Source organism: Octodon degus, unplaced genomic scaffold (genome assembly GCF_000260255.1).
Source record: "Octodon degus isolate 3935 unplaced genomic scaffold, OctDeg1.0 scaffold00014, whole genome shotgun sequence".
In the NCBI taxonomy this organism is placed as follows: Eukaryota; Metazoa; Chordata; class Mammalia; order Rodentia; family Octodontidae; genus Octodon; species Octodon degus.
In genome coordinates, this window is record NW_004524590.1 from 13,138,937 (window position 1) to 13,148,319 (window position 9,383).

At 38.9% G+C, this 9,383-nt stretch overlaps 1 protein-coding gene and 1 pseudogene across 1 annotated transcript in view; one reads left to right on the forward strand and one right to left on the reverse strand.

Moving 5' to 3' along the window:
* LOC101560274 (5-hydroxytryptamine receptor 5B) overlaps positions 1 to 9,383 on the reverse strand; it is a 136,397-nt gene that overhangs the window by 69,142 nt on the left and 57,872 nt on the right.
* On the forward strand, positions 6,119 to 6,824 carry LOC101559885 (annotated as a pseudogene).

The following is a 9,383-nucleotide window of genomic DNA, read 5'->3' on the forward strand; positions in this document are numbered from 1 at the left end:
GGGAGAGGGTCCGACCCATGCTGCGCCTGGGCTGGGACTGGTCCCACTGGCACAGGGTAGCAGGAAGCTCTCCGCACACTCACCGGACCTGGGCCAGGACTTGGTGTGGGGCTAGCATTTCTTTCTTCCACAAAAACATTAAATTGCTGGGCTGGGGAGATAAGTCAGTAGAATAAGAGCTTACCTGGCAAGCGCAAGGTGCACCATGAAAAGTTGTTGCTTATGTCTCTTGAAATAGGGTTTTAAAAGAGTTCATAAATGGGATACAATCTCTGTAAAAATTGTCCTACATTCTATTTATAAATTCCATTTTTTTACTGTTTCCCTCTACTCCTATGAACAATCTCACACCTACTTTTTAACATCTCTAAGGGCATCTATTTTCCTTCAAATGGCTCTAATCTATCCTTCTGTATGTTAGAATAGTACTCCAATTTTTATATATATCACATTTTCTTTATTCATTCACCTCTTTTTGGAAATGTAGGACAATTCAAGCTTTAGCTATTATGAACTGTGCTACTATAACCATGCATGTAACATTATAGTATGATGAGATTTTAATGACCTTAATTCTTTGGGGAAGATAACTAGAAAGGGTCAAATAAAATTTCTTGTTTTTAGCCCACTTGGTCTATAATTTTCAACATAAAAAGAAAAGGTGAGAGCTTCCAGCTACCCTGGGCTGGCAGGACCTACCAGTCCCAGCCCAGGTGCAGCATGGGTGAGACCTTCTTCCACCCCATTGGTATGACTCCCACCACTCCACAGTATCACCCGTACCCCACCCACCATGTAGGAATTACTGCTGTGCTCTGGGAAAACCCAGATCCAGTCCTATCCCAGGCCCAGTGAGTGTGGGGGAAAGCTGGCTCTCCCCACTACTCCATCTTGTACCCTCCAGACTCAGATCACACCTGGCATACAGGTCTGGGATGAAAACCTGCAGCTGTAATACCTTCAGAGAGTGTAGGACACAAAATCAAACAGCTAGTCCAGGAGCAGAACATCTTGCCAGAGGGGCACAACAGGTTACCCCCAAGGGCAGAAGCAGGATGGAGCTGAGCACAGCAGCCAGACCCAAACCAGGCACAACTGTAAAAATCCAAACTTTGTAGATCTACACCTGAACTTTAGTAAGTTCTAAGGTCATAACTGCACCAAAGTTCTACAACAAAGGTCAGAAGACACTGTCACACAAAATGACAAGGAGATGGAGCAAAATGCAATCTCAGAACCCAAGCCCACCCATAACAAGTGCAAAGGACACTAACACTGAACAAATTGGGAATCATACAGCTGAAATCAATGAATCAATGGCTTCTGAAATAAAGAAACAGCTGCAGAAAGGTATAGAGGAACTCAGATTGGAAATGAAAAAAGAAATCCCTGAATTAATAACATCTGCAGTAAAGAATCAAATGCAGAAACACAGGGAGGAAACCCAATGCCCACCCAGAACATGTGCAGAGGACACTAGATCAGCACAAATGCATGAATTAATGGCATTGATAGTAAATAACCAACAGCAGAAAGTCAGAGAGGAACTCAGAGCAGAATTCTTTTCTACTAGCTCAGCTCAAATGTATGAATTAATAGCGTCAATAGTAAATAAGCAACAGTAGAAAGTTATAGAGGAACTCAGAGCGGAATTATTTTCTGAAATAAAAAAAGAATTCTTGGAACTCATACCATCTGAAGTAAAGAATCAACTACAGAAACATAGGGAGGAAACCCAATCTGAAAAAAAAAAAAAAAAAACACTTCAGTAAAAGAAATAATAACTGCTTCTAAAGAAGACATTGAGAAAAAGATAGAGATTAGAAAAATGATGGATTCCTTGAATGAGTAATACAGAAAAGAAATAGATTGCATGAAGCAGAGTCAAACATATGTAGAGGAATTTAAAATCTCAATAGCAGGCTTGCAAAACTGTTTAAGTGAAAGTGAAGATAGGGTTTCAGATCTTGAAGACGCTGATGCAGCTAGTGAAAGGGGAAGAAAGGATCTTAAAAACAACCAGGACACAGGAAAAAATAATCCATAACCTGCAAGAAGATGCAAAAATGAACAATGTGACACTAATAGGCCTCAATAGAAAGAAGGAGTCAATACAAATGACATTAACAAAATATGGGCAGAAGTAATAGCAGAAAATTTCCAAATATGGGAGTAAACACTCTCTCAGGCTTTCACAGAGAGCACATTGGCCAAGCAATGGCCGTGACTCATCCACATGGCTGCACTGACAAAGGTTCTAAAATCTGAGGTACACGATCTCAGGATAAATCCTGAGGGCATTTCACTGTCCTTCTCAGACCAAAAAGCTACAACTCTTGTTGCACAGGTCCTGCTTTACCTTGGTCTTAACCATCCAGTAGAAAAGTATGAAGACAAAATATAGAAAGTAAAGCCATGTTGTTATGTTGATCTGTGGGGGACTCAGGTCAATAATTTCTGACATTGCCAGCTAAACAGACGACCCAATGCTATTATGGGCTACTGGACTCTTTTAAATATTTTGCTGAGTTTACACACCTATAATATTCAATAATGGAACTTAGGAAAAATGGGGTATACCGATGAATGTCTGTTTTATATCTGTGTATTCAAAGTGCTTAGGATATAGTTGCATTCTCTTAATGAATAGAATGATTTGTTCTAATGGTGTTTGTAAATAGGATCTCAAGTCCGCATCTTGTACAGCAATTAACCACTAAGAAGAATATATGCAGTGTGTTATTTGTTGAAACTGTACTTCCGATTTGATTTGAAACTGTCTCATTGCTATCTGTTTATCAATAAAATTTTGAAAAAAAAATTTTTTCCAAATATGAGGAAACAATCTGACATTCAGGTAACCAAAGCATATAGAATGCCAAGTAATCTCAACCCCATTAAAAACACACCAAGACATATAATAGTCAAGATCCCAGAAATTTACCTCAAGAATAATACAAAGAAAGCCTATAGAGAAAAGAAGACACCAAGACATATAATAGTCAAGATCCCAGAAATTCACATCAGGAATAATACAAAGAAAGCCTCTAGAGAAAAGAAGCAGATCACATTGAAAGTAAAACCCATCAGACTTACAGCTGGATCCTCTTCATAAAACATGAAGGCAAGAAGAGCATGGAGCAGAGTATTTCAAGTCCTCTATGAAAACAAATTCCAGCCCAGACTACTATACCCTGCAAAACTCTCTTTCAAGTTTGATGGAGAAGTGAAATACTTCCACGACGAAGAACAACTAAAAAATTTCATGATGAGAAAGCCAACCCTACACAGGCTACTGAAAGATGTTCTAGAGAATGATGAAAATGATCAGAACTCCATGAATGCGATCAGAAGCAACCAACTAAATAGGGAAAACAAACACAGGAGAAAAAGGAGTAAATGACAACAGCTAAATAACATGTTAATATTAAATCAATACATCTCAATTCCAACCATCAATGTAAATGAACTCAATTCACCAATTAAAAGAAATAGACTGGCACAGTGGAATAGGAAATAAAATCTAACAATATGCTGTATACAAGAAACACATTTAACTCATAAAGACATTCATAGGCTGAACGTCAAAGGATGGAACACAATATTACATGGTCCAGCACCTCAGAAAAAATTAGGGGTAGCAACCTGTTCAGAGACAGTCTCAACTTCAAACCAAGAATGATCAAGTGAAATAAAGAAGGCCACTATATACTGGTTAGGGGAAAAATGCAAGAGGAAGAGGTAACACTGATAAATATGTATGCACCAAACATGGGAGCACCCAATTTTATAAAGCAAATCTTAATGGACATGAAAAATCTAATATCCAATACCACAATTTTAACAGGAGACCTTAACACACCCTTATCTCCAAAAGATAGGTCAACCAGACAAAAACTTAGCGAAGAAATAACAGAACTGAACCAGAGCTTGAAACAAATGGATTTAGTGGACATATACACAGTGTTCCACCCAAACACAGCTGAATACATATTTTTCTCGGCTGCATATAAGTCATTTTCTAAAACAGACTACATACTGGTCCATAGGTCATGCTTAAGTATATGCAAAAAAACAGAAATTATCCCATGCACATTATCTGACCACAGTGCAATGAAACTGGAAATAAATGAAAAAAGAAACCAGAAAAAAATCCCTACATACATGGAAATTAAATGACACCCTACTCAGCAACCAAGGTCACAGATGAAATTAAACAAGAAATTCAACAATATCTACAATTCAATGAAAATTCAAAGACAACTTATCGTAATTTATGGGATATGATGAAATCAATTCTCAGAGGGAAATTCATAGCTGTGAACTCACACATTAGGAAAGCAGAACGGGCACAAATAAATACCTTAATGCTGCACCTTCAACAACTAGAAAAAGAAGAGCAAACCAAACCCAGATCCCAAAAACAGGAGGCAATCATAAAGATTAGAGCAGAAATGAATTCAATTTAGATGAAGGAAACAATTCAAAGAATTAAAAAAGCAAAAAGCTGGTTCTTTGAAAGGTTAAATAAAATTGATAAGCCCCTAGTTAACCTCATCAAAAAGAGGAAAGAAAAAATTCAAATACAAGCAATAAGGAATGAAATGGGTGTAATTACTACAGACCTGGTGCAAATTCAGAATATTATCAATAGCTACTTTGAGAATCTTCACTCTCACAGAATAGAAGACATAGAAGGAATGGACAGATTCCTAGAAAGGTACAAATTACCACAACTGAATCAACAAGATATAACCACTCTCCATAGCCCAATAACAGCTAATGAAATACAAAATGTAATTAAAAAAAATACCGACAAAGAAAAGTCCAGGTCCGGATGGATTCACGCTGAATTCTACAAGATATTTACAGAAGATGTAGTCCCTATACTCCTCAAACTCTTCCATGAAATTGAAAAGGAAGCAATCCTCCCAAAATCATTCCTGGAGGCAAGTATTATACTGATACCAAAAGCATGGAAAGATGCATCTAAGAAAGAGAACTACAGGCCAATCTCCCTCATGAACATAGATGCCAAAATCCTCAATAAAATCCTAGCAAATAAAATATAGCAAATCATCAAGAAGATCAGACACCATGACCAGGTAGGATTCATCCAAGGGATGCAAGGATGGTTCAATATTCAAAAATCTATCAATGTAATACACTATATCAATAGAGTGAATACTAAGAACCACATGATCATTTTCATTGATGCAGAAAAGGCTTTTGACAACGTCCAACACTCATTCATGTTCAAAGTCCTACAGAAAATTGGAATAGATGGCCTCTACTTCAATCTGTTAAAAGACATTTTTGAAACCCCAATAGCTAACATAATCCTAAATGGGGAAAAACTGAAATCTTTTACTCTTAGATCTGGTACAAGTCAAGGATGTCCTCTATCACCACTCCTATTCAATATAGTTCTGGAGTCATTAGCTAGAGCCATTAGACAAGAGAAAAAATAAAAGGAATGAGAACAGGTAAAGAAGAAGTTAAATTATCATTATTTGCAGATAACATGATACTTTACTTGGAACACCCAAAAAAACTCCACCAAGAAGCCACTAGAATTAATACAGAAATTCAGTAGCATAGTAGGTTATAAAGTCAATACCCAAAAGTCAATAGCATTCCTCTACACAGACAACACACTGAGAGGGAAATTATAGAAACAATATGTTTTACAATAGCACTGAGGAAAGTGAAATAACTTGGAAGTAATCTAAATAAAAAAGTCAAAGATCTTTTCAAGAAAAATTATAGTACTCTTAAAAGATAGATTGGCCAACTGTCCTCTCTTAGCTACCAGCAGACAGTCCTCTCTTAGCTAACCAGGCCAGCCCCTGGGATCCCAGAATGAAACTCTGATAAGTTTTAGGCACATGCTCAATTGAACTGTGTAAGAACATGGCCCTGTTTCTGGGCCCCAAACATGGCCCCAAATAGCTGCCCAGTATGCTGGTGCCTGCAAAGAACACCTCCTGGAGCATTGGTGATCCACACAGCTGCTGAGGAAATGAATGGAGGGAAGGGATAGGGCTGTTCCGAAGGTGTGCTATCTTGTCTAGCTGTCACTTGTGGACATTGATATTTTAGACCCATAAGTGTCCCTATGGCTCCTTATCACATCCACAAATACCAGGAGAGTGATTGAAAACCAGTTGTGGACTTGTTCTACAAGGGCATGGTGGAGCACATTCCTGCCACCTTCTACCACACCTTGATGCTGCCCCAAACACTCGTGTTCTTAACTGGGTGCTGCTCTGCATTCTCCTGGCCTCTGGGTCCTGGCTGCTGGCTTTCCTGTCCAGCTTCACCCTCCTGGTTTTCCTAAGGCTCCTTGTTGAATACCCCTGGAAGCAGTATGTGCTCACATGTTTGCGTACTGACATGGCCGACATCACCAAAACCTACCTGAGTGCATCTGACTCCTGTTTCTGGGTTTCTGAGTCTGGGAGGCAGGTGGTGGGCACTGTGTGTGCTTTGCCTGTGGAGAATCCACCACTGGGGAAGAAGCAGTTGCAGCTGTTTCACCTTTCAGTGTCCATGGAGCATCGAGGAGAGGGGATAGCGAAAGTCCTGGTCGGGACTGTCCTTCAGTTTGCCCGTGACCAGGACTATGGTGAAGTTGTGCTTGACACCAGCATGGTGCAGCAAAGTGCCCTGGCTCTCTACTTACGCATGGGCTTCCAGGAGACCTGCCAGTCCTACTTTAATATTGGCTCGAGGCTTGTGGCTATTCCTACATTACATTTAACATATTAGCTCCCAACAGCTGGGCATGGTGGTGCATATTTGTGATCTCTGCATTCAGTGGAGGGAGAATTGCTGGGAGTTCAAGGGCAGCCTGGAAGGTCAGTCAGGATCTGATGTGTCTAACTGCACTAACAAGTCAATCCTACATTTAAGCAGATAAACAATATAACCTCATTGTTGGGCACACCTGAATTTCATCTTTGTGAAAGTGGAAGGATGGCTGTCTTCCAGTGTTTTTTGTGGGTTGTCTGTGTAACAACACACTAATGTTGCATCTAAAAAAAAAAACCTGTAGGCAGAAATCTTCGAAACAACCATAATGCTCATCACCTGATGAAGAAGATGTGGTATTTTTATACAATGGAGTATTACTCAGCTATAAACAGTGATAAACTTAAAGGATTTATATTTAAGTGGATACCACTTGAAGATATATTCATAAGTAAAATAAACCAGATCCACATGTGTAGCTATTGTATAGTCTCCCTAGTATAAGAACTCAAAAGAGGAAATACAAATAGAAAGGTATAACACAATTAAAAGGAAAGTGAGTGCTTGACTAGACAATGAAGAGAGAGCAAGGAAAAAAACTAGGAAAAATGAAAAGGGCAAAGCCATACATTTATATGTATAAGATGAGTAAGGCAATGATTCTGAGTATCTTCAGAAGGTTTTTGAAGCTAGCAGTTAATTGGCAGGATTCTCACCCTAATTAAATGTATATGCTGATACCTGTGAACTAAGAAACTGCACTGAAGATAACAATGTGTAATAGTGGCATCATGCTTGGAGTGCCTGTTATTCTAGTCTTCTGAATACATGCTGCTTGTCATGACACACTGGCTGCTTCCATGCTGTCACTCAGGTAGATGTTTATTTAAAAAGGAAGAGGGTGGTGAATGAAGGCAGGAGCCAGGAAAAGGGGTGTTGTGGGACTGTCCTGCTACAATGCTGTATATGGGTAGATTTCTAAACTTGTGTTTAAAAATATGCAATTGTTTATTCCTATTTTTAAAAATGTATTTCAAGTTTTTAAATTTTTTGTCATATCCTGTAGGAACTTAAAGTTTAATATATCAATACCTGATGAAAAATACCTGTTCCATGTTATGCCTAAGATGTTTGATATTCAGACAGATAGTGAGATTAAGCTAAACTGCATATGTTATAGGGTAATAATATCATTAAGCTTCTCTCCTGTAGGGTTAACAACTTAAGTTTTCAGACCAAAAATTAGAGAAAAATAAGGGCTATAAGGACAGCCAACACTTTGGCCCTAACCTTCCAAAGTCAGTGAAGACTCAGGACATAGGAGAACCTATACTGTAGCACCATGTAACTCAGTTGTGTCCCAAATTTTCTGATCAAGGAGGTCATGGGGCCACAGAGAAAAGTGATCTATGATATAGAGTGTGCCTAAGGAGAGTCACATGGAAAGAAAACACTCTCTCAGGCTTTCACAGAGAGCAAATTGGTCAAGCAATGGCCATGACTCATCTACATGGCTGTCATTGACAAAGGATCTACAAACTGTGGTACAGGGATTCAGGATAAACTCTGAGGGGATATGACTGAACTTATCAGATACAAAAGCTACAATTCTTGTTATGTAGGTCTTGCTTTATCTTGGTCTTAAACATCCACCAGAAAAGTATAAAAAGGAGGTATAAAAAGTAAAGACATAGTATGCTGAGCTGTAAAAGGCTCAAGTCAACAACTTCTGACATTGCCAGTCATACAGAAAACCCACAATTGTGAACTACTGGACTATTTTGGAATGTCTTGCTGAATTCACAAACCTGTAATATTTAAATAACTGCTTTAGGTAATGAGATCTCATCTTACCCTCCCACATAGGATCATTTTCATCTTCAATTGCTCCCAACATCTAAGGAAAAATGCAAGGATTGAGCAAAGCAGTCAAGCTATCTCAGTGTTGAGAAAAACATCCTGCCTGACCTTGTGAGCTGTTGGTTGCTAGACAATCTTGTGACTTGAACTTTGCAACAGTATAAATAAAGGTCCTTAGGAGCCACCACCTAAGAGAGAGAGAGAGAGAGAGAGAGAGAGAGAGAGAGAGAGAGAGAGCGAGCAAGAGAGCGAGAGAGCGAGAGAGCGAGAGAGCAAGAGAGCGAGAGAGCGAGAGAGCGAGAGAGCGAGAGAGAGAGAGAGAGAGATCATAGAGCATTTCAGAAAATGGAAAGATATTTCATGCTACTGGATAGGAAGAACCAACATAGTGAAGATTTTCATATTCACAAAGTTGATGTACAGATTTAATGCAATCCCTATCAGACTACCATCAACATACCTCACAGAGCTAGAGAAATCATTCCTAAAATTTATTTGGAACCAGAAAAGACCTAGAATAGCAAAGGCAATCCTTTTCAACAAATACACGGCAGGAAGCAATACAATTCCTGACTTGAAATTATACTACGAGGCTACTGTGATAAAATCAGCATGATACTGGCAACAAAATAGACATGGGGATCAATAGAATAAATTAGCAGACGCTGAAGTCCCTACAAACACACTCAACCACCTTATCTTTGACAAAGGGGCCAAACATACTCACTGGAAGAAAGATAGCCTCTTTAACAAATGGTGCTGGAAAAACT